Raw genomic sequence first — 22,163 nt, forward strand, 5'->3', positions numbered from 1 at the left:
GGAATTTCCGGGACAGCGGTAAAATGACCAAAATCTTATTATTTTTGTAAAACGGAAACCGAATGTCCGACAAAGTTCATTTGATGACTTCCCGGTAGGTCCGGCCCTGCCGCTCGGCCCGACGCCGTCCGCGAATTTTACAAACGATTTCGGACGTCTAGTAAGGGACCGTACATTTCCAACATGGACTTTCTCACTAACCATACGGCACCTGCCGAAATCTTCCCTTAAGGTAAAGGGTGTGGCTGACTTTGGCTGGGTGGGACATTTATCGCTCTCAGAACCTTATGAAATCAGAAATTACTTAGTCCATTAATTAAGCAATAAGGCTTGAGAAGCCGGGAATTATTGTGTGCCGCCGGCTCTTGGAAGAGGCTTGGTGGTTCAAAACTTCTTCCATTTAAGAGTGATGGAAGCCACTGTGTTCTTGGGTACCTTCAATGCTGCAGAAAAGACCAATCATTTGAATTTACCACAGGTGGACTCCAATCAAGTTAAAGAAATATCTAAGGATGATCAATGGAAACAGGATGAACCTGAGCTCAATTTCCAGCCTCATAGCAAAGGGTCTGAAAACGTATGTATATACGTTTTTTTTTAAAATATTTTTTTCATTAATAAAAACTATATGTTATCGCTTTGTCATTATGGGGTATTGTGTATAGTACCCATTAACAACTAGCGGTCACAGCAAGCAGCTGTAATGACAGAAAATAATCTAGGTAGACTGCAAGGTTTAGACAAAACTCAACTGTTTCAAACCAAATGCTAGCCTCTGGGCATTGGGAAATATTGAATATTACAAAATGTTTCCGCAAGGTTTCAAACCAGGGACCTTTCGCGTTTGAGGCGAATGTGATAACCACTACACTACGGAAACCTAATGTGTAGAAAACTAAGGGTGTGACTGACTTTCGCGTGTGAGGCGAACGTGATAACCACTACACTACTGAAACTACAATACAAAAAGAGGAAGTGGTGGCAAATAATAGGAATGCCAACAATTCTACCACACATAATATCCCAAATTCAGTACCACAGAAAGAGCCATAATACCCATTAAAAACTAGCGGTCAAACAGGAAAATGGTTCCAATCGTTTTTCCACCATTCATATTCCCCACGGGGGATTTTAAAAACACTTGAAATAAGGGCTGTGTTTCTTGTCAGCTTACCCTGGCATGGTAAACTATTTGAATCATTATGGACCTCAGACCACACGTAGCAGGAATGTATTCAGAGCGCCCAAGCTAGCCACACATGCAGAGTGCGTTACGCGACTAAAAAAGGTATGTCTGAATAGCAAATATTGAGAAGTGCGAAGGAAAAGCATGAATTCCGAAATTGGGACCGAGTCCTAAGTGAATAGGCTTACTGTCCAATTTTTTAAAATATGTTTCCGCCCGGTCTCGAACCGGGGACCTTTCGCGTGTTAAGCGAACGTGATAACCACTACACTACCGAAAGCTAATGAGTGGAATTCAAAGGGTGTGACTGACTTTGGCTGGGTGGGACATTTATCGCTCTCATAACCGTAATGAAATCAGAAATTACTTAGTCCATTAATTAAGCAATAAGGCTTGAGAAGCCGGGAATTATTGTGTGCCGCCGGCTCTTGGAAGAGGCTTGGTGGTTCAAAACTTCTTCCATTTAAGAGTGATGGAAGCCACTGTGTTCTTGGGTACCTTCAATGCTGCAGAAATGACCAATCATTTGAATTTACCACAGGTGGACTCCAATCAAGTTAAAGAAATATCTAGGGATGATCAATGGAAACAGGATGGACCTGAGCTCAATTTCCAGCCTCATAGCAAAGGGTCTGAAAACGTATGTAAATAAGTTTTTTTTAAAATATTTTTTTCATTAATAAAAATGATATGTTATCGCTTTGTCATTATGGGGTATTGTGTATAGTACCCATTAAAAACTAGCGGTCACATCAAGCAGCTGTAATGACAGAAAATAATCTAGGTAGACTGCAAGGTTTAGACAAAACTCAACTGTTTCAAACCAAATGCTAGCCTCTGGGCATTTGGGAAATATTGAATATTACAAAATGTTTCCGCACGGTTTCGAATCAGGGTACCTTTCGCGTGTGAGGCGAATGTGATAACCACTACACTACGGAAACCTAATGTGTGGAAAACTAAGGGTGTGACTGACTTTCGCGTGTGAGGCGAACGTGATAACCACTACACTACTGAAACTACAATACAAAAAGAGGAAGTCGTGGAAAATATTAGGAATGCCCACAAGTCTACCTCACATAATATCCCAAATTCAGTACCACAGAAAGAGCCATAATACCCATTAAAAACTAGCGGTCAAACAGGAAAATGGTTCCAATCGTTTTTCCACCATTCATATTCCCCACGGGGGATTTTAAAAACACTTGAAATAAGGGCTGTGTTTCTTGTCAGCTTACCCTGGCATGGTAAACTATTTGAATCATTATGGACCTCAGACCACACGTAGCAGGAATGTATTCAGAGCGCCCAAGCTAGCCACACATGCAGAGTGCGTTACGCGACTAAAAAAGGTATGTCTGAATAGCAAATATTGAGAAGTGCGAAGGAAAAGCATGAATTCCGAAATTGGGACCGAGTCCTAAGTGAATAGGCTTACTGTCCAATTTTTAAAATATGTTTTCCACCCGGTCTCGAACCGGGGACCTTTCGCGTGTTAAGCGAACGTGATAACCACTACACTACGGAAACCTAATGAGTGGAATTCAAAGGGTGTGACTGACTTTGGCTGGGTGGGACATTTATCGCTCTCAGAACCTAATGAAATCAGAAATTACTTAGTCCATTAATTAAGCAATAAGGCTTGAGAAGCCGGGAATTATTGTGTGCCGCCGGCTCTTGGAAGAGGCTTGGTGGTTCAAAACTTCTTCCATTTAAGAGTGATGGAAGCCACTGTGTTCTTGGGTACCTTCAATGCTGCAGAAATGACCAATCATTTGAATTTACCACAGGTGGACTCCAATCAAGTTAAAGAAATATCTAAGGATGATCAATGGAAACAGGATGGACCTGAGCTCAATTTCCAGCCTCATAGCAAAGGGTCTGAAAACGTATGTAAATAAGTTTTTTTTTAAATATTTTTTTCATTAATAAAAACTATATGTTATCGCTTTGTCATTATGGGGTATTGTGTATAGTACCCATTAAAAACTAGCGGTCACATCAAGCAGCTGTAATGACAGAAAATAATCTAGGTAGACTGCAAGGTTTAGACAAAACTCAACTGTTTCAAACCAAATGCTAGCCTCTGGGCATTGGGAAATATTGAATATTACAAAATGTTTCCGCACGGTTTCGAACCAGGGACCTTTCGCGTGTGAGGCGAATGTGATAACCACTACACTACGGAAACCTAATGTGTGGAAAACTAAGGGTGTGACTGACTTTCGCGTGTGAGGCGAACGTGATAACCACTACACTACTGAAACTACAATACAAAAAGAGGAAGTCGTGGAAAATATTAGGAATGCCCACAAGTCTACCTCACATAATATCCCAAATTGAGTACCACAGAAAGAGCCATAATACCCATTAAAAACTAGCGGTCAAACAGGAAAATGGTTCCAATCGTTTTTCCACCATTCATATTCCCCACGGGGGATTTTAAAAACACTTGAAATAAGGGCTGTGTTTCTTGTCAGCTTACCCTGGCATGGTAAACTATTTGAATCATTATGGACCTCAGACCACACGTAGCAGGAATGTATTCAGAGCGCCCAAGCTAGCCACACATGCAGAGTGCGTTACGCGACTAAAAAAGGTATGTCTGAATAGCAAATATTGAGAAGTGCGAAGGAAAAGCATGAATTCCGAAATTGGGACCGAGTCCTAAGTGAATAGGCTTACTGTCCAATTTTTTAAAATATGTTTCCGCCCGGTCTCGAACCGGGGACCTTTCGCGTGTTAAGCGAACGTGATAACCACTACACTACAGAAACCTAATGAGAGGTATTCAAAGGGTGTGACTGACTTTGGCTGGGTGGGACATTTATCGCTCTCAGAACCTAATGAAATCAGAAATTACTTAGTCCATTAATTAAGCAATAAGGCTTGAGAAGCCGGGAATTATTGTGTGCCGCCGGCTCTTGGAAGAGGCTTGGTGGTTCAAAACTTCTTCCATTTAAGAGTGATGGAAGCCACTGTGTTCTTGGGTACCTTCAATGCTGCAGAAATGACCAATCATTTGAATTTACCACAGGTGGACTCCAATCAAGTTAAAGAAATATCTAAGGATGATCAATGGAAACAGGATGGACCTGAGCTCAATTTCCAGCCTCATAGCAAAGGGTCTGAAAACGTATGTAAATAAGTTTTTTTTTAAATATTTTTTTCATTAATAAAAACTATATGTTATCGCTTTGTCATTATGGGGTATTGTGTATAGTACCCATTAAAAACTAGCGGTCACATCAAGCAGCTGTAATGACAGAAAATAATCTAGGTAGACTGCAAGGTTTAGACAAAACTCAACTGTTTCAAACCAAATGCTAGCCTCTGGGCATTGGGAAATATTGAATATTACAAAATGTTTCCGCACGGTTTCGAACCGGGGACCTTTCGCGTGTGAGGCGAATGTGATAACCACTACACTACGGAAACCTAATGTGTGGAAAACTAAGGGTGTGACTGACTTTCGCGTGTGAGGCGAACGTGATAACCACTACACTACTGAAACTACAATACAAAAAGAGGAAGTCGTGGAAAATATTAGGAATGCCCACAAGTCTACCTCACATAATATCCCAAATTGAGTACCACAGAAAGAGCCATAATACCCATTAAAAACTAGCGGTCAAACAGGAAAATGGTTCCAATCGTTTTTCCACCATTCATATTCCCCACGGGGGATTTTAAAAACACTTGAAATAAGGGCTGTGTTTCTTGTCAGCTTACCCTGGCATGGTAAACTATTTGAATCATTATGGACCTCAGACCACACGTAGCAGGAATGTATTCAGAGCGCCCAAGCTAGCCACACATGCAGAGTGCGTTACGCGACTAAAAAAGGTATGTCTGAATAGCAAATATTGAGAAGTGCGAAGGAAAAGCATGAATTCCGAAATTGGGACCGAGTCCTAAGTGAATAGGCTTACTGTCCAATTTTTTAAATATGTTTCCGCCCGGTCTCGAACCGGGGACCTTTCGCGTGTTAAGCGAACGTGATAACCACTACACTACAGAAACCTAATGAGTAGGAATTCAAAGGGTGTGACTGACTTTGGCTGGGTGGGACATTTATCGCTCTCAGAACCTAATGAAATCAGAAATTACTTAGTCCATTAATTAAGCAATAAGGCTTGAGAAGCCGGGAATTATTGTGTGCCGCCGGCTCTTGGAAGAGGCTTGGTGGTTCAAAACTTCTTCCATTTAAGAGTGATGGAAGCCACTGTGTTCTTGGGTACCTTCAATGCTGCAGAAATGACCAATCATTTGAATTTACCACAGGTGGACTCCAATCAAGTTAAAGAAATATCTAAGGATGATCAATGGAAACAGGATGGACCTGAGCTCAATTTCCAGCCTCATAGCAAAGGGTCTGAAAACGTATGTAAATACGTTTTTTTTTAAATATTTTTTTCATTAATAAAAACTATATGTTATCGCTTTGTCATTATGGGGTATTGTGTATAGTACCCATTAAAAACTAGCGGTCACATCAAGCAGCTGTAATGACAGAAAATAATCTAGGTAGACTGCAAGGTTTAGACAAAACTCAACTGTTTCAAACCAAATGCTAGCCTCTGGGCATTGGGAAATATTGAATATTACAAAATGTTTCCGCACGGTTTCGAACCGGGGACCTTTCGCGTGTGAGGCGAATGTGATAACCACTACACTACGGAAACCTAATGTGTGGAAAACTAAGGGTGTGACTGACTTTCGCGTGTGAGGCGAACGTGATAACCACTACACTACTGAAACTACAATACAAAAAGAGGAAGTCGTGGAAAATATTAGGAATGCCCACAAGTCTACCTCACATAATATCCCAAATTGAGTACCACAGAAAGAGCCATAATACCCATTAAAAACTAGCGGTCAAACAGGAAAATGGTTCCAATCGTTTTTCCACCATTCATATTCCCCACGGGGGATTTTAAAAACACTTGAAATAAGGGCTGTGTTTCTTGTCAGCTTACCCTGGCATGGTAAACTATTTGAATCATTATGGACCTCAGACCACACGTAGCAGGAATGTATTCAGAGCGCCCAAGCTAGCCACACATGCAGAGTGCGTTACGCGACTAAAAAAGGTATGTCTGAATAGCAAATATTGAGAAGTGCGAAGGAAAAGCATGAATTCCGAAATTGGGACCGAGTCCTAAGTGAATAGGCTTACTGTCCAATTTTTTAAAATATGTTTCCGCCCGGTCTCGAACCGGGGACCTTTCGCGTGTTAAGCGAACGTGATAACCACTACACTACAGAAACCTAATGAGAGGAATTCAAAGGGTGTGACTGACTTTGGCTGGGTGGGACATTTATCGCTCTCAGAACCTAATGAAATCAGAAATTACTTAGTCCATTAATTAAGCAATAAGGCTTGAGAAGCCGGGAATTATTGTGTGCCGCCGGCTCTTGGAAGAGGCTTGGTGGTTCAAAACTTCTTCCATTTAAGAGTGATGGAAGCCACTGTGTTCTTGGGTACCTTCAATGCTGCAGAAATGACCAATCATTTGAATTTACCACAGGTGGACTCCAATCAAGTTAAAGAAATATCTAAGGATGATCAATGGAAACAGGATGGACCTGAGCTCAATTTCCAGCCTCATAGCAAAGGGTCTGAAAACGTATGTAAATAAGTTTTTTTTTAAATATTTTTTTCATTAATAAAAACTATATGTTATCGCTTTGTCATTATGGGGTATTGTGTATAGTACCCATTAAAAACTAGCGGTCACATCAAGCAGCTGTAATGACAGAAAATAATCTAGGTAGACTGCAAGGTTTAGACAAAACTCAACTGTTTCAAACCAAATGCTAGCCTCTGGGCATTGGGAAATATTGAATATTACAAAATGTTTCCGCACGGTTTCGAACCGGGGACCTTTCGCGTGTGAGGCGAATGTGATAACCACTACACTACGGAAACCTAATGTGTGGAAAACTAAGGGTGTGACTGACTTTCGCGTGTGAGGCGAACGTGATAACCACTACACTACTGAAACTACAATACAAAAAGAGGAAGTCGTGGAAAATATTAGGAATGCCCACAAGTCTACCTCACATAATATCCCAAATTGAGTACCACAGAAAGAGCCATAATACCCATTAAAAACTAGCGGTCAAACAGGAAAATGGTTCCAATCGTTTTTCCACCATTCATATTCCCCACGGGGGATTTTAAAAACACTTGAAATAAGGGCTGTGTTTCTTGTCAGCTTACCCTGGCATGGTAAACTATTTGAATCATTATGGACCTCAGACCACACGTAGCAGGAATGTATTCAGAGCGCCCAAGCTAGCCACACATGCAGAGTGCGTTACGCGACTAAAAAAGGTATGTCTGAATAGCAAATATTGAGAAGTGCGAAGGAAAAGCATGAATTCCGAAATTGGGACCGAGTCCTAAGTGAATAGGCTTACTGTCCAATTTTTTAAAATATGTTTCCGCCCGGTCTCGAACCGGGGACCTTTCGCGTGTTAAGCGAACGTGATAACCACTACACTACAGAAACCTAATGAGAGGAATTCAAAGGGTGTGACTGACTTTGGCTGGGTGGGACATTTATCGCTCTCAGAACCTAATGAAATCAGAAATTACTTAGTCCATTAATTAAGCAATAAGGCTTGAGAAGCCGGGAATTATTGTGTGCCGCCGGCTCTTGGAAGAGGCTTGGTGGTTCAAAACTTCTTCCATTTAAGAGTGATGGAAGCCACTGTGTTCTTGGGTACCTTCAATGCTGCAGAAATGACCAATCATTTGAATTTACCACAGGTGGACTCCAATCAAGTTAAAGAAATATCTAAGGATGATCAATGGAAACAGGATGGACCTGAGCTCAATTTCCAGCCTCATAGCAAAGGGTCTGAAAACGTATGTAAATAAGTTTTTTTTAAATATTTTTTTCATTAATAAAAACTATATGTTATCGCTTTGTCATTATGGGGTATTGTGTATAGTACCCATTAAAAACTAGCGGTCACATCAAGCAGCTGTAATGACAGAAAATAATCTAGGTAGACTGCAAGGTTTAGACAAAACTCAACTGTTTCAAACCAAATGCTAGCCTCTGGGCATTGGGAAATATTGAATATTACAAAATGTTTCCGCACGGTTTCGAACCGGGGACCTTTCGCGTGTGAGGCGAATGTGATAACCACTACACTACGGAAACCTAATGTGTGGAAAACTAAGGGTGTGACTGACTTTCGCGTGTGAGGCGAACGTGATAACCACTACACTACTGAAACTACAATACAAAAAGAGGAAGTCGTGGAAAATATTAGGAATGCCCACAAGTCTACCTCACATAATATCCCAAATTGAGTACCACAGAAAGAGCCATAATACCCATTAAAAACTAGCGGTCAAACAGGAAAATGGTTCCAATCGTTTTTCCACCATTCATATTCCCCACGGGGGATTTTAAAAACACTTGAAATAAGGGCTGTGTTTCTTGTCAGCTTACCCTGGCATGGTAAACTATTTGAATCATTATGGACCTCAGACCACACGTAGCAGGAATGTATTCAGAGCGCCCAAGCTAGCCACACATGCAGAGTGCGTTACGCGACTAAAAAAGGTATGTCTGAATAGCAAATATTGAGAAGTGCGAAGGAAAAGCATGAATTCCGAAATTGGGACCGAGTCCTAAGTGAATAGGCTTACTGTCCAATTTTTTTAAATATGTTTCCGCCCGGTCTCGAACCGGGGACCTTTCGCGTGTTAAGCGAACGTGATAACCACTACACTACAGAAACCTAATGAGTAGGAATTCAAAGGGTGTGACTGACTTTGGCTGGGTGGGACATTTATCGCTCTCAGAACCTAATGAAATCAGAAATTACTTAGTCCATTAATTAAGCAATAAGGCTTGAGAAGCCGGGAATTATTGTGTGCCGCCGGCTCTTGGAAGAGGCTTGGTGGTTCAAAACTTCTTCCATTTAAGAGTGATGGAAGCCACTGTGTTCTTGGGTACCTTCAATGCTGCAGAAATGACCAATCATTTGAATTTACCACAGGTGGACTCCAATCAAGTTAAAGAAATATCTAAGGATGATCAATGGAAACAGGATGGACCTGAGCTCAATTTCCAGCCTCATAGCAAAGGGTCTGAAAACGTATGTAAATAAGTTTTTTTTTAAATATTTTTTTCATTAATAAAAACTATATGTTATCGCTTTGTCATTATGGGGTATTGTGTATAGTACCCATTAAAAACTAGCGGTCACATCAAGCAGCTGTAATGACAGAAAATAATCTAGGTAGACTGCAAGGTTTAGACAAAACTCAACTGTTTCAAACCAAATGCTAGCCTCTGGGCATTGGGAAATATTGAATATTACAAAATGTTTCCGCACGGTTTCGAACCGGGGACCTTTCGCGTGTGAGGCGAATGTGATAACCACTACACTACGGAAACCTAATGTGTGGAAAACTAAGGGTGTGACTGACTTTCGCGTGTGAGGCGAACGTGATAACCACTACACTACTGAAACTACAATACAAAAAGAGGAAGTCGTGGAAAATATTAGGAATGCCCACAAGTCTACCTCACATAATATCCCAAATTGAGTACCACAGAAAGAGCCATAATACCCATTAAAAACTAGCGGTCAAACAGGAAAATGGTTCCAATCGTTTTTCCACCATTCATATTCCCCACGGGGGATTTTAAAAACACTTGAAATAAGGGCTGTGTTTCTTGTCAGCTTACCCTGGCATGGTAAACTATTTGAATCATTATGGACCTCAGACCACACGTAGCAGGAATGTATTCAGAGCGCCCAAGCTAGCCACACATGCAGAGTGCGTTACGCGACTAAAAAAGGTATGTCTGAATAGCAAATATTGAGAAGTGCGAAGGAAAAGCATGAATTCCGAAATTGGGACCGAGTCCTAAGTGAATAGGCTTACTGTCCAATTTTTTAAATATGTTTCCGCCCGGTCTCGAACCGGGGACCTTTCGCGTGTTAAGCGAACGTGATAACCACTACACTACAGAAACCTAATGAGTAGGAATTCAAAGGGTGTGACTGACTTTGGCTGGGTGGGACATTTATCGCTCTCAGAACCTAATGAAATCAGAAATTACTTAGTCCATTAATTAAGCAATAAGGCTTGAGAAGCCGGGAATTATTGTGTGCCGCCGGCTCTTGGAAGAGGCTTGGTGGTTCAAAACTTCTTCCATTTAAGAGTGATGGAAGCCACTGTGTTCTTGGGTACCTTCAATGCTGCAGAAATGACCAATCATTTGAATTTACCACAGGTGGACTCCAATCAAGTTAAAGAAATATCTAAGGATGATCAATGGAAACAGGATGGACCTGAGCTCAATTTCCAGCCTCATAGCAAAGGGTCTGAAAACGTATGTAAATACGTTTTTTTTAAATATTTTTTTCATTAATAAAAACTATATGTTATCGCTTTGTCATTATGGGGTATTGTGTATAGTACCCATTAAAAACTAGCGGTCACATCAAGCAGCTGTAATGACAGAAAATAATCTACATTTTAGTTTGTTTTATCTTGGATTATATTGCCATTTATTTGGATATATCCATTACAATGACCCTGATAAATGAATTTGCCTGGCTCAGAGAAGCTGTCAGTCTGGTCACATTCATACAGATCGCACGGAGGAGGTCCCCCAAAAAACGGCAACATTGATCCACAGGTCGGAGAGGTAGACAGCAAGGTTTAGACAAACCTCAACTGTTTCAAACCAAATGTTAGCCTCTGGGCATTGGGAAATATTGAATATTACAAAATGCTTCCGCCCGGTTTCGAACCGGGGACCTTTCGCGTGTGAGGCGAACGTGATAACCACTACACTACGGAAACCTAATGAGTGTAATTCAAAGGGTGTGGCTGACTTTGGCTGGGTGGGACGTTTATCGCTCTCAGAACCTAATGAAATCAGAAATTACTTAGTCCATTAATTAAGCAATAAGGCTTGAGAAGCCGGGAATTATTGTGTGCCGCCGGCTCTTGGAAGAGGCTTGGTGGTTCAAAACTTCTTCCATTTAAGAGTGATGGAAGCCACTGTGTTCTTGGGTACCTTCAATGCTGCAGAAATGACCAATCATTTGAATTTACCACAGGTGGACTCCAATCAAGTTGAAGAAACATCTAAGGATGATCAATGGAAACAGGATGAACCTGAGCTCAATTTCCAGCCTCATAGCAAAGGGTCTGAAAACGTATGTATATAAGTTTTTTTTAAATATTTTTTTCATTAATAAAAACTATATGTTATCGCTTTGTCATTATGGGGTATTGTGTATAGTACCCATTAACAACTAGCGGTCACATCAAGCAGCTGTAATGACAGAAAATAATCTAGGTAGACTGCAAGGTTTAGACAAAACTCAACTGTTTCAAACCAAATGCTAGCCTCTGGGCATTGGGAAATATTGAATATTACAAAATGTTTCCGCACGGTTTCGAACCGGGGACCTTTCGCGTGTGAGGCGAACGTGATAACCACTACACTACGGAAACCTAATGTGTGGAAAACTAAGGGTGTGACTGACTTTCGCGTGTGAGGCGAACGTGATAACCACTACACTACTGAAACTACAATACAAAAAGAGGAAGTCGTGGAAAATATTAGGAATGCCCACAAGTCTACCTCACATAATATCCCAAATTGAGTACCACAGAAAGAGCCATAATACCCATTAAAAACTAGCGGTCAAACAGGAAAATGGTTCCAATCGTTTTTCCACCATTCATATTCCCCACGGGGGATTTTAAAAACACTTGAAATAAGGGCTGTGTTTCTTGTCAGCTTACCCTGGCATGGTAAACTATTTGAATCATTATGGACCTCAGACCACACGTAGCAGGAATGTATTCAGAGCGCCCAAGCTAGCCACACATGCAGAGTGCGTTACGCGACTAAAAAAGGTATGTCTGAATAGCAAATATTGAGAAGTGCGAAGGAAAAGCATGAATTCCGAAATTGGGACCGAGTCCTAAGTGAATAGGCTTACTGTCCAATTTTTTAAATATGTTTCCGCCCGGTCTCGAACCGGGGACCTTTCGCGTGTTAAGCGAACGTGATAACCACTACACTACAGAAACCTAATGAGAGGAATTCAAAGGGTGTGACTGACTTTGGCTGGGTGGGACATTTATCGCTCTCAGAACCTAATGAAATCAGAAATTACTTAGTCCATTAATTAAGCAATAAGGCTTGAGAAGCCGGGAATTATTGTGTGCCGCCGGCTCTTGGAAGAGGCTTGGTGGTTCAAAACTTCTTCCATTTAAGAGTGATGGAAGCCACTGTGTTCTTGGGTACCTTCAATGCTGCAGAAATGACCAATCATTTGAATTTACCACAGGTGGACTCCAATCAAGTTAAAGAAATATCTAAGGATGATCAATGGAAACAGGATGGACCTGAGCTCAATTTCCAGCCTCATAGCAAAGGGTCTGAAAACGTATGTAAATAAGTTTTTTTTTAAATATTTTTTTCATTAATAAAAACTATATGTTATCGCTTTGTCATTATGGGGTATTGTGTATAGTACCCATTAAAAACTAGCGGTCACATCAAGCAGCTGTAATGACAGAAAATAATCTAGGTAGACTGCAAGGTTTAGACAAAACTCAACTGTTTCAAACCAAATGCTAGCCTCTGGGCATTGGGAAATATTGAATATTACAAAATGTTTCCGCACGGTTTCGAACCGGGGACCTTTCGCGTGTGAGGCGAATGTGATAACCACTACACTACGGAAACCTAATGTGTGGAAAACTAAGGGTGTGACTGACTTTCGCGTGTGAGGCGAACGTGATAACCACTACACTACTGAAACTACAATACAAAAAGAGGAAGTCGTGGAAAATATTAGGAATGCCCACAAGTCTACCTCACATAATATCCCAAATTGAGTACCACAGAAAGAGCCATAATACCCATTAAAAACTAGCGGTCAAACAGGAAAATGGTTCCAATCGTTTTTCCACCATTCATATTCCCCACGGGGGATTTTAAAAACACTTGAAATAAGGGCTGTGTTTCTTGTCAGCTTACCCTGGCATGGTAAACTATTTGAATCATTATGGACCTCAGACCACACGTAGCAGGAATGTATTCAGAGCGCCCAAGCTAGCCACACATGCAGAGTGCGTTACGCGACTAAAAAAGGTATGTCTGAATAGCAAATATTGAGAAGTGCGAAGGAAAAGCATGAATTCCGAAATTGGGACCGAGTCCTAAGTGAATAGGCTTACTGTCCAATTTTTTAAAATATGTTTCCGCCCGGTCTCGAACCGGGGACCTTTCGCGTGTTAAGCGAACGTGATAACCACTACACTACAGAAACCTAATGAGTAGAATTCAAAGGGTGTGACTGACTTTGGCTGGGTGGGACATTTATCGCTCTCAGAACCTAATGAAATCAGAAATTACTTAGTCCATTAATTAAGCAATAAGGCTTGAGAAGCCGGGAATTATTGTGTGCCGCCGGCTCTTGGAAGAGGCTTGGTGGTTCAAAACTTCTTCCATTTAAGAGTGATGGAAGCCACTGTGTTCTTGGGTACCTTCAATGCTGCAGAAATGACCAATCATTTGAATTTACCACAGGTGGACTCCAATCAAGTTAAAGAAATATCTAAGGATGATCAATGGAAACAGGATGGACCTGAGCTCAATTTCCAGCCTCATAGCAAAGGGTCTGAAAACGTATGTAAATACGTTTTTTTTTAAATATTTTTTTCATTAATAAAAACTATATGTTATCGCTTTGTCATTATGGGGTATTGTGTATAGTACCCATTAAAAACTAGCGGTCACATCAAGCAGCTGTAATGACAGAAAATAATCTACATTTTAGTTTGTTTTATCTTGGATTATATTGCCATTTATTTGGATATATCCATTACAATGACCCTGATAAATGAATTTGCCTGGCTCAGAGAAGCTGTCAGTCTGGTCACATTCATACAGATCGCACGGAGGAGGTCCCCCAAAAAACGGCAACATTGATCCACAGGTCGGAGAGGTAGACAGCAAGGTTTAGACAAACCTCAACTGTTTCAAACCAAATGTTAGCCTCTGGGCATTGGGAAATATTGAATATTACAAAATGCTTCCGCCCGGTTTCGAACCGGGGACCTTTCGCGTGTGAGGCGAACGTGATAACCACTACACTACGGAAACCTAATGAGTGTAATTCAAAGGGTGTGACTGACTTTGGCTGGGTGGGACATTTATCGCTCTCAGAACCTAATGAAATCAGAAATTACTTAGTCCATTAATTAAGCAATAAGGCTTGAGAAGCCGGGAATTATTGTGTGCCGCCGGCTCTTGGAAGAGGCTTGGTGGTTCAAAACTTCTTCCATTTAAGAGTGATGGAAGCCACTGTGTTCTTGGGTACCTTCAATGCTGCAGAAATGACCAATCATTTGAATTTACCACAGGTGGACTCCAATCAAGTTGAAGAAACATCTAAGGATGATCAATGGAAACAGGATGAACCTGAGCTCAATTTCCAGCCTCATAGCAAAGGGTCTGAAAACGTATGTATATAAGTTTTTTTTTAAATATTTTTTTCATTAATAAAAACTATATGTTATCGCTTTGTCATTATGGGGTATTGTGTATAGTACCCATTAACAACTAGCGGTCACATCAAGCAGCTGTAATGACAGAAAATAATCTAGGTAGACTGCAAGGTTTAGACAAAACTCAACTGTTTCAAACCAAATGCTAGCCTCTGGGCATTGGGAAATATTGAATATTACAAAATGTTTCCGCACGGTTTCGAACCGGGGACCTTTCGCGTGTGAGGCGAACGTGATAACCACTACACTACGGAAACCTAATGTGTGGAAAACTAAGGGTGTGACTGACTTTCGCGTGTGAGGCGAACGTGATAACCACTACACTACTGAAACTACAATACAAAAAGAGGAAGTCGTGGAAAATATTAGGAATGCCCACAAGTCTACCTCACATAATATCCCAAATTGAGTACCACAGAAAGAGCCATAATACCCATTAAAAACTAGCGGTCAAACAGGAAAATGGTTCCAATCGTTTTTCCACCATTCATATTCCCCACGGGGGATTTTAAAAACACTTGAAATAAGGGCTGTGTTTCTTGTCAGCTTACCCTGGCATGGTAAACTATTTGAATCATTATGGACCTCAGACCACACGTAGCAGGAATGTATTCAGAGCGCCCAAGCTAGCCACACATGCAGAGTGCGTTACGCGACTAAAAAAGGTATGTCTGAATAGCAAATATTGAGAAGTGCGAAGGAAAAGCATGAATTCCGAAATTGGGACCGAGTCCTAAGTGAATAGGCTTACTGTCCAATTTTTTAAAATATGTTTCCGCCCGGTCTCGAACCGGGGACCTTTCGCGTGTTAAGCGAAACGTGATAACCACTACACTACGGAAACCTAATGAGTGGAATTCAAAGGGTGTGACTGACTTTGGCTGGGTGGGACATTTATCGCTCTCAGAACCTAATGAAATCAGAAATTACTTAGTCCATTAATTAAGCAATAAGGCTTGAGAAGCCGGGAATTATTGTGTGCCGCCGGCTCTTGGAAGAGGCTTGGTGGTTCAAAACTTCTTCCATTTAAGAGTGATGGAAGCCACTGTGTTCTTGGGTACCTTCAATGCTGCAGAAATGACCAATCATTTGAATTTACCACAGGTGGACTCCAATCAAGTTAAAGAAATATCTAAGGATGATCAATGGAAACAGGATGGACCTGAGCTCAATTTCCAGCCTCATAGCAAAGGGTCTGAAAACGTATGTAAATAAGTTTTTTTTTAAATATTTTTTTCATTAATAAAAACTATATGTTATCGCTTTGTCATTATGGGGTATTGTGTATAGTACCCATTAAAAACTAGCGGTCACATCAAGCAGCTGTAATGACAGAAAATAATCTAGGTAGACTGCAAGGTTTAGACAAAACTCAACTGTTTCAAACCAAATGCTAGCCTCTGGGCATTGGGAAATATTGAATATTACAAAATGTTTCCGCACGGTTTCGAACCGGGGACCTTTCGCGTGTGAGGCGAATGTGATAACCACTACACTACGGAAACCTAATGTGTGGAAAACTAAGGGTGTGACTGACTTTCGCGTGTGAGGCGAACGTGATAACCACTACACTACTGAAACTACAATACAAAAAGAGGAAGTCGTGGAAAATATTAGGAATGCCCACAAGTCTACCTCACATAATATCCCAAATTGAGTACCACAGAAAGAGCCATAATACCCATTAAAAACTAGCGGTCAAACAGGAAAATGGTTCCAATCGTTTTTCCACCATTCATATTCCCCACGGGGGATTTTAAAAACACTTGAAATAAGGGCTGTGTTTCTTGTCAGCTTACCCTGGCATGGTAAACTATTTGAATCATTATGGACCTCAGACCACACGTAGCAGGAATGTATTCAGAGCGCCCAAGCTAGCCACACATGCAGAGTGCGTTACGCGACTAAAAAAGGTATGTCTGAATAGCAAATATTGAGAAGTGCGAAGGAAAAGCATGAATTCCGAAATTGGGACCGAGTCCTAAGTGAATAGGCTTACTGTCCAATTTTTTAAAATATGTTTCCGCCCGGTCTCGAACCGGGGACCTTTCGCGTGTTAAGCGAACGTGATAACCACTACACTACAGAAACCTAATGAGAGGAATTCAAAGGGTGTGACTGACTTTGGCTGGGTGGGACATTTATCGCTCTCAGAACCTAATGAAATCAGAAATTACTTAGTCCATTAATTAAGCAATAAGGCTTGAGAAGCCGGGAATTATTGTGTGCCGCCGGCTCTTGGAAGAGGCTTGGTGGTTCAAAACTTCTTCCATTTAAGAGTGATGGAAGCCACTGTGTTCTTGGGTACCTTCAATGCTGCAGAAATGACCAATCATTTGAATTTACCACAGGTGGACTCCAATCAAGTTAAAGAAATATCTAAGGATGATCAATGGAAACAGGATGGACCTGAGCTCAATTTCCAGCCTCATAGCAAAGGGTCTGAAAACGTATGTAAATAAGTTTTTTTTTAAATATTTTTTTCATTAATAAAAACTATATGTTATCGCTTTGTCATTATGGGGTATTGTGTATAGTACCCATTAAAAACTAGCGGTCACATCAAGCAGCTGTAATGACAGAAAATAATCTAGGTAGACTGCAAGGTTTAGACAAAACTCAACTGTTTCAAACCAAATGCTAGCCTCTGGGCATTGGGAAATATTGAATATTACAAAATGTTTCCGCACGGTTTCGAACCGGGGACCTTTCGCGTGTGAGGCGAATGTGATAACCACTACACTACGGAAACCTAATGTGTGGAAAACTAAGGGTGTGACTGACTTTCGCGTGTGAGGCGAACGTGATAACCACTACACTACTGAAACTACAATACAAAAAGAGGAAGTCGTGGAAAATATTAGGAATGCCCACAAGTCTACCTCACATAATATCCCAAATTGAGTACCACAGAAAGAGCCATAATACCCATTAAAAACTAGCGGTCAAACAGGAAAATGGTTCCAATCGTTTTTCCACCATTCATATTCCCCACGGGGGATTTTAAAAACACTTGAAATAAGGGCTGTGTTTCTTGTCAGCTTACCCTGGCATGGTAAACTATTTGAATCATTATGGACCTCAGACCACACGTAGCAGGAATGTATTCAGAGCGCCCAAGCTAGCCACACATGCAGAGTGCGTTACGCGACTAAAAAAGGTATGTCTGAATAGCAAATATTGAGAAGTGCGAAGGAAAAGCATGAATTCCGAAATTGGGACCGAGTCCTAAGTGAATAGGCTTACTGTCCAATTTTTTAAAATATGTTTCCGCCCGGTCTCGAACCGGGGACCTTTCGCGTGTTAAGCGAACGTGATAACCACTACACTACAGAAACCTAATGAGAGGAATTCAAAGGGTGTGACTGACTTTGGCTGGGTGGGACATTTATCGCTCTCAGAACCTAATGAAATCAGAAATTACTTAGTCCATTAATTAAGCAATAAGGCTTGAGAAGCCGGGAATTATTGTGTGCCGCCGGCTCTTGGAAGAGGCTTGGTGGTTCAAAACTTCTTCCATTTAAGAGTGATGGAAGCCACTGTGTTCTTGGGTACCTTCAATGCTGCAGAAATGACCAATCATTTGAATTTACCACAGGTGGACTCCAATCAAGTTAAAGAAATATCTAAGGATGATCAATGGAAACAGGATGGACCTGAGCTCAATTTCCAGCCTCATAGCAAAGGGTCTGAAAACGTATGTAAATAAGTTTTTTTTTAAATATTTTTTTCATTAATAAAAACTATATGTTATCGCTTTGTCATTATGGGGTATTGTGTATAGTACCCATTAAAAACTAGCGGTCACATCAAGCAGCTGTAATGACAGAAAATAATCTCGGTAGACTGCAAGGTTTAGACAAAACTCAACTGTTTCAAACCAAATGCTAGCCTCTGGGCATTGGGAAATATTGAATATTACAAAATGTTTCCGCACGGTTTCGAACCGGGGACCTTTCGCGTGTGAGGCGAATGTGATAACCACTACACTACGGAAACCTAATGTGTGGAAAACTAAGGGTGTGACTGACTTTCGCGTGTGAGGCGAACGTGATAACCACTACACTACTGAAACTACAATACAAAAAGAGGAAGTCGTGGAAAATATTAGGAATGCCCACAAGTCTACCTCACATAATATCCCAAATTGAGTACCACAGAAAGAGCCATAATACCCATTAAAAACTAGCGGTCAAACAGGAAAATGGTTCCAATCGTTTTTCCACCATTCATATTCCCCACGGGGGATTTTAAAAACACTTGAAATAAGGGCTGTGTTTCTTGTCAGCTTACCCTGGCATGGTAAACTATTTGAATCATTATGGACCTCAGACCACACGTAGCAGGAATGTATTCAGAGCGCCCAAGCTAGCCACACATGCAGAGTGCGTTACGCGACTAAAAAAGGTATGTCTGAATAGCAAATATTGAGAAGTGCGAAGGAAAAGCATGAATTCCGAAATTGGGACCGAGTCCTAAGTGAATAGGCTTACTGTCCAATTTTTTAAAATATGTTTCCGCCCGGTCTCGAACCGGGGACCTTTCGCGTGTTAAGCAAACGTGATAACCACTACACTACAGAAACCTAATGAGTGGAATTCAAAGGGTGTGACTGACTTTGGCTGGGTGGGACATTTATCGCTCTCAGAACCTAATGAAATCAGAAATTACTTAGTCCATTAATTAAGCAATAAGGCTTGAGAAGCCGGGAATTATTGTGTGCCGCCGGCTCTTGGAAGAGGCTTGGTGGTTCAAAACTTCTTCCATTTAAGAGTGATGGAAGCCACTGTGTTCTTGGGTACCTTCAATGCTGCAGAAATGACCAATCATTTGAATTTACCACAGGTGGACTCCAATCAAGTTAAAGAAATATCTAAGGATGATCAATGGAAACAGGATGGACCTGAGCTCAATTTCCAGCCTCATAGCAAAGGGTCTGAAAACGTATGTAAATAAGTTTTTTTTTAAATATTTTTTTCATTAATAAAAACTATATGTTATCGCTTTGTCATTATGGGGTATTGTGTATAGTACCCATTAAAAACTAGCGGTCACATCAAGCAGCTGTAATGACAGAAAATAATCTAGGTAGACTGCAAGGTTTAGACAAAACTCAACTGTTTCAAACCAAATGCTAGCCTCTGGGCATTGGGAAATATTGAATATTACAAAATGTTTCCGCACGGTTTCGAACCGGGGACCTTTCGCGTGTGAGGCGAATGTGATAACCACTACACTACGGAAACCTAATGTGTGGAAAACTAAGGGTGTGACTGACTTTCGCGTGTGAGGCGAACGTGATAACCACTACACTACTGAAACTACAATACAAAAAGAGGAAGTCGTGGAAAATATTAGGAATGCCCACAAGTCTACCTCACATAATATCCCAAATTGAGTACCACAGAAAGAGCCATAATACCCATTAAAAACTAGCGGTCAAACAGGAAAATGGTTCCAATCGTTTTTCCACCATTCATATTCCCCACGGGGGATTTTAAAAACACTTGAAATAAGGGCTGTGTTTCTTGTCAGCTTACCCTGGCATGGTAAACTATTTGAATCATTATGGACCTCAGACCACACGTAGCAGGAATGTATTCAGAGCGCCCAAGCTAGCCACACATGCAGAGTGCGTTACGCGACTAAAAAAGGTATGTCTGAATAGCAAATATTGAGAAGTGCGAAGGAAAAGCATGAATTCCGAAATTGGGACCGAGTCCTAAGTGAATAGGCTTACTGTCCAATTTTTTTAAATATGTTTCCGCCCGGTCTCGAACCGGGGACCTTTCGCGTGTTAAGCGAACGTGATAACCACTACACTACAGAAACCTAATGAGTGGAATTCAAAGGGTGTGACTGACTTTGGCTGGGTGGGACATTTATCGCTCTCAGAACCTAATGAAATCAGAAATTACTTAGTCCATTAATTAAGCAATAAGGCTTGAGAAGCCGGGAATTATTGTGTGCCGCCGGCTCTTGGAAGAGGCTTGGTGGTTCAAAACTTCTTCCATTTAAGAGTGATGGAAGCCACTGTGTTCTTGGGTACCTTCAATGCTGCAGAAATGACCAATCATTTGAATTTACCACAGGTGGACTCCAATCAAGTTAAAGAAATATCTAAGGATGATCAATGGAAACAGGATGGACCTGAGCTCAATTTCCAGCCTCATAGCAAAGGGTCTGAAAACGTATGTAAATAAGTTTTTTTTAAATATTTTTTTCATTAATAAAAACTATATGTTATCGCTTTGTCATTATGGGGTATTGTGTATAGTACCCATTAAAAACTAGCGGTCACATCAAGCAGCTGTAATGACAGAAAATAATCTAGGTAGACTGCAAGGTTTAGACAAAACTCAACTGTTTCAAACCAAATGCTAGCCTCTGGGCATTGGGAAATATTGAATATTACAAAATGTTTCCGCACGGTTTCGAACCGGGGACCTTTCGCGTGTGAGGCGAATGTGATAACCACTACACTACGGAAACCTAATGTGTGGAAAACTAAGGGTGTGACTGACTTTCGCGTGTGAGGCGAACGTGATAACCACTACACTACTGAAACTACAATACAAAAAGAGGAAGTCGTGGAAAATATTAGGAATGCCCACAAGTCTACCTCACATAATATCCCAAATTGAGTACCACAGAAAGAGCCATAATACCCATTAAAAACTAGCGGTCAAACAGGAAAATGGTTCCAATCGTTTTTCCACCATTCATATTCCCCACGGGGGATTTTAAAAACACTTGAAATAAGGGCTGTGTTTCTTGTCAGCTTACCCTGGCATGGTAAACTATTTGAATCATTATGGACCTCAGACCACACGTAGCAGGAATGTATTCAGAGCGCCCAAGCTAGCCACACATGCAGAGTGCGTTACGCGACTAAAAAAGGTATGTCTGAATAGCAAATATTGAGAAGTGCGAAGGAAAAGCATGAATTCCGAAATTGGGACCGAGTCCTAAGTGAATAGGCTTACTGTCCAATTTTTTAAATATGTTTCCGCCCGGTCTCGAACCGGGGACCTTTCGCGTGTTAAGCGAACGTGATAACCACTACACTACAGAAACCTAATGAGAGGAATTCAAAGGGTGTGACTGACTTTGGCTGGGTGGGACATTTATCGCTCTCAGAACCTAATGAAATCAGAAATTACTTAGTCCATTAATTAAGCAATAAGGCTTGAGAAGCCGGGAATTATTGTGTGCCGCCGGCTCTTGGAAGAGGCTTGGTGGTTCAAAACTTCTTCCATTTAAGAGTGATGGAAGCCACTGTGTTCTTGGGTACCTTCAATGCTGCAGAAATGACCAATCATTTGAATTTACCACAGGTGGACTCCAATCAAGTTAAAGAAATATCTAAGGATGATCAATGGAAACAGGATGGACCTG

At 41.0% G+C, this 22,163-nt stretch overlaps 31 non-coding genes across 31 annotated transcripts; all 31 read right to left on the minus strand.

Moving 5' to 3' along the window:
- Window positions 1–807: 807 nt before the first annotated feature.
- trnal-caa (transfer RNA leucine (anticodon CAA)) lies at window positions 808–880 on the minus strand. Its single transcript has one exon. It is a non-coding gene; the product is annotated as a tRNA-Leu (tRNA).
- Window positions 881–3,304: 2,424 nt separating this feature from the next.
- Window positions 3,305–3,377, minus strand: trnav-cac (transfer RNA valine (anticodon CAC)). The gene has a single exon. It is a non-coding gene; the product is annotated as a tRNA-Val (tRNA).
- Window positions 3,378–3,890: 513 nt separating this feature from the next.
- On the minus strand, window positions 3,891–3,963 carry trnav-aac (transfer RNA valine (anticodon AAC)). The gene has a single exon. It is a non-coding gene; the product is annotated as a tRNA-Val (tRNA).
- Window positions 3,964–4,551: 588 nt separating this feature from the next.
- Window positions 4,552–4,624, minus strand: trnav-cac (transfer RNA valine (anticodon CAC)). Its single transcript has one exon. It is a non-coding gene; the product is annotated as a tRNA-Val (tRNA).
- A 512-nt stretch (window positions 4,625–5,136) lies between these two features.
- trnav-aac (transfer RNA valine (anticodon AAC)) lies at window positions 5,137–5,209 on the minus strand. The gene has a single exon. It is a non-coding gene; the product is annotated as a tRNA-Val (tRNA).
- A 589-nt stretch (window positions 5,210–5,798) lies between these two features.
- On the minus strand, window positions 5,799–5,871 carry trnav-cac (transfer RNA valine (anticodon CAC)). Its single transcript has one exon. It is a non-coding gene; the product is annotated as a tRNA-Val (tRNA).
- A 513-nt stretch (window positions 5,872–6,384) lies between these two features.
- On the minus strand, window positions 6,385–6,457 carry trnav-aac (transfer RNA valine (anticodon AAC)). Its single transcript has one exon. It is a non-coding gene; the product is annotated as a tRNA-Val (tRNA).
- Window positions 6,458–7,045: 588 nt separating this feature from the next.
- Window positions 7,046–7,118, minus strand: trnav-cac (transfer RNA valine (anticodon CAC)). Its single transcript has one exon. It is a non-coding gene; the product is annotated as a tRNA-Val (tRNA).
- A 513-nt stretch (window positions 7,119–7,631) lies between these two features.
- Window positions 7,632–7,704, minus strand: trnav-aac (transfer RNA valine (anticodon AAC)). Its single transcript has one exon. It is a non-coding gene; the product is annotated as a tRNA-Val (tRNA).
- A 587-nt stretch (window positions 7,705–8,291) lies between these two features.
- trnav-cac (transfer RNA valine (anticodon CAC)) lies at window positions 8,292–8,364 on the minus strand. The gene has a single exon. It is a non-coding gene; the product is annotated as a tRNA-Val (tRNA).
- Window positions 8,365–8,877: 513 nt separating this feature from the next.
- On the minus strand, window positions 8,878–8,950 carry trnav-aac (transfer RNA valine (anticodon AAC)). Its single transcript has one exon. It is a non-coding gene; the product is annotated as a tRNA-Val (tRNA).
- A 589-nt stretch (window positions 8,951–9,539) lies between these two features.
- On the minus strand, window positions 9,540–9,612 carry trnav-cac (transfer RNA valine (anticodon CAC)). The gene has a single exon. It is a non-coding gene; the product is annotated as a tRNA-Val (tRNA).
- Window positions 9,613–10,124: 512 nt separating this feature from the next.
- trnav-aac (transfer RNA valine (anticodon AAC)) lies at window positions 10,125–10,197 on the minus strand. The gene has a single exon. It is a non-coding gene; the product is annotated as a tRNA-Val (tRNA).
- Window positions 10,198–10,960: 763 nt separating this feature from the next.
- On the minus strand, window positions 10,961–11,033 carry trnav-cac (transfer RNA valine (anticodon CAC)). Its single transcript has one exon. It is a non-coding gene; the product is annotated as a tRNA-Val (tRNA).
- Window positions 11,034–11,620: 587 nt separating this feature from the next.
- Window positions 11,621–11,693, minus strand: trnav-cac (transfer RNA valine (anticodon CAC)). Its single transcript has one exon. It is a non-coding gene; the product is annotated as a tRNA-Val (tRNA).
- Window positions 11,694–12,205: 512 nt separating this feature from the next.
- On the minus strand, window positions 12,206–12,278 carry trnav-aac (transfer RNA valine (anticodon AAC)). Its single transcript has one exon. It is a non-coding gene; the product is annotated as a tRNA-Val (tRNA).
- Window positions 12,279–12,866: 588 nt separating this feature from the next.
- On the minus strand, window positions 12,867–12,939 carry trnav-cac (transfer RNA valine (anticodon CAC)). Its single transcript has one exon. It is a non-coding gene; the product is annotated as a tRNA-Val (tRNA).
- A 513-nt stretch (window positions 12,940–13,452) lies between these two features.
- On the minus strand, window positions 13,453–13,525 carry trnav-aac (transfer RNA valine (anticodon AAC)). Its single transcript has one exon. It is a non-coding gene; the product is annotated as a tRNA-Val (tRNA).
- Window positions 13,526–14,288: 763 nt separating this feature from the next.
- On the minus strand, window positions 14,289–14,361 carry trnav-cac (transfer RNA valine (anticodon CAC)). The gene has a single exon. It is a non-coding gene; the product is annotated as a tRNA-Val (tRNA).
- A 588-nt stretch (window positions 14,362–14,949) lies between these two features.
- trnav-cac (transfer RNA valine (anticodon CAC)) lies at window positions 14,950–15,022 on the minus strand. The gene has a single exon. It is a non-coding gene; the product is annotated as a tRNA-Val (tRNA).
- Window positions 15,023–15,535: 513 nt separating this feature from the next.
- On the minus strand, window positions 15,536–15,609 carry trnav-aac (transfer RNA valine (anticodon AAC)). Its single transcript has one exon. It is a non-coding gene; the product is annotated as a tRNA-Val (tRNA).
- A 588-nt stretch (window positions 15,610–16,197) lies between these two features.
- On the minus strand, window positions 16,198–16,270 carry trnav-cac (transfer RNA valine (anticodon CAC)). Its single transcript has one exon. It is a non-coding gene; the product is annotated as a tRNA-Val (tRNA).
- Window positions 16,271–16,783: 513 nt separating this feature from the next.
- Window positions 16,784–16,856, minus strand: trnav-aac (transfer RNA valine (anticodon AAC)). The gene has a single exon. It is a non-coding gene; the product is annotated as a tRNA-Val (tRNA).
- A 588-nt stretch (window positions 16,857–17,444) lies between these two features.
- trnav-cac (transfer RNA valine (anticodon CAC)) lies at window positions 17,445–17,517 on the minus strand. The gene has a single exon. It is a non-coding gene; the product is annotated as a tRNA-Val (tRNA).
- Window positions 17,518–18,030: 513 nt separating this feature from the next.
- Window positions 18,031–18,103, minus strand: trnav-aac (transfer RNA valine (anticodon AAC)). The gene has a single exon. It is a non-coding gene; the product is annotated as a tRNA-Val (tRNA).
- Window positions 18,104–18,691: 588 nt separating this feature from the next.
- Window positions 18,692–18,764, minus strand: trnav-cac (transfer RNA valine (anticodon CAC)). The gene has a single exon. It is a non-coding gene; the product is annotated as a tRNA-Val (tRNA).
- A 513-nt stretch (window positions 18,765–19,277) lies between these two features.
- trnav-aac (transfer RNA valine (anticodon AAC)) lies at window positions 19,278–19,350 on the minus strand. Its single transcript has one exon. It is a non-coding gene; the product is annotated as a tRNA-Val (tRNA).
- Window positions 19,351–19,938: 588 nt separating this feature from the next.
- Window positions 19,939–20,011, minus strand: trnav-cac (transfer RNA valine (anticodon CAC)). The gene has a single exon. It is a non-coding gene; the product is annotated as a tRNA-Val (tRNA).
- Window positions 20,012–20,524: 513 nt separating this feature from the next.
- trnav-aac (transfer RNA valine (anticodon AAC)) lies at window positions 20,525–20,597 on the minus strand. Its single transcript has one exon. It is a non-coding gene; the product is annotated as a tRNA-Val (tRNA).
- Window positions 20,598–21,184: 587 nt separating this feature from the next.
- Window positions 21,185–21,257, minus strand: trnav-cac (transfer RNA valine (anticodon CAC)). Its single transcript has one exon. It is a non-coding gene; the product is annotated as a tRNA-Val (tRNA).
- A 512-nt stretch (window positions 21,258–21,769) lies between these two features.
- trnav-aac (transfer RNA valine (anticodon AAC)) lies at window positions 21,770–21,842 on the minus strand. The gene has a single exon. It is a non-coding gene; the product is annotated as a tRNA-Val (tRNA).
- Between the last annotated feature and the right edge of the window lie 321 nt (window positions 21,843–22,163).

This window comes from Oncorhynchus kisutch, unplaced genomic scaffold, assembly GCF_002021735.2.
Source record: "Oncorhynchus kisutch isolate 150728-3 unplaced genomic scaffold, Okis_V2 scaffold3947, whole genome shotgun sequence".
Lineage (NCBI taxonomy): Eukaryota > Metazoa > Chordata > Actinopteri > Salmoniformes > Salmonidae > Oncorhynchus > Oncorhynchus kisutch.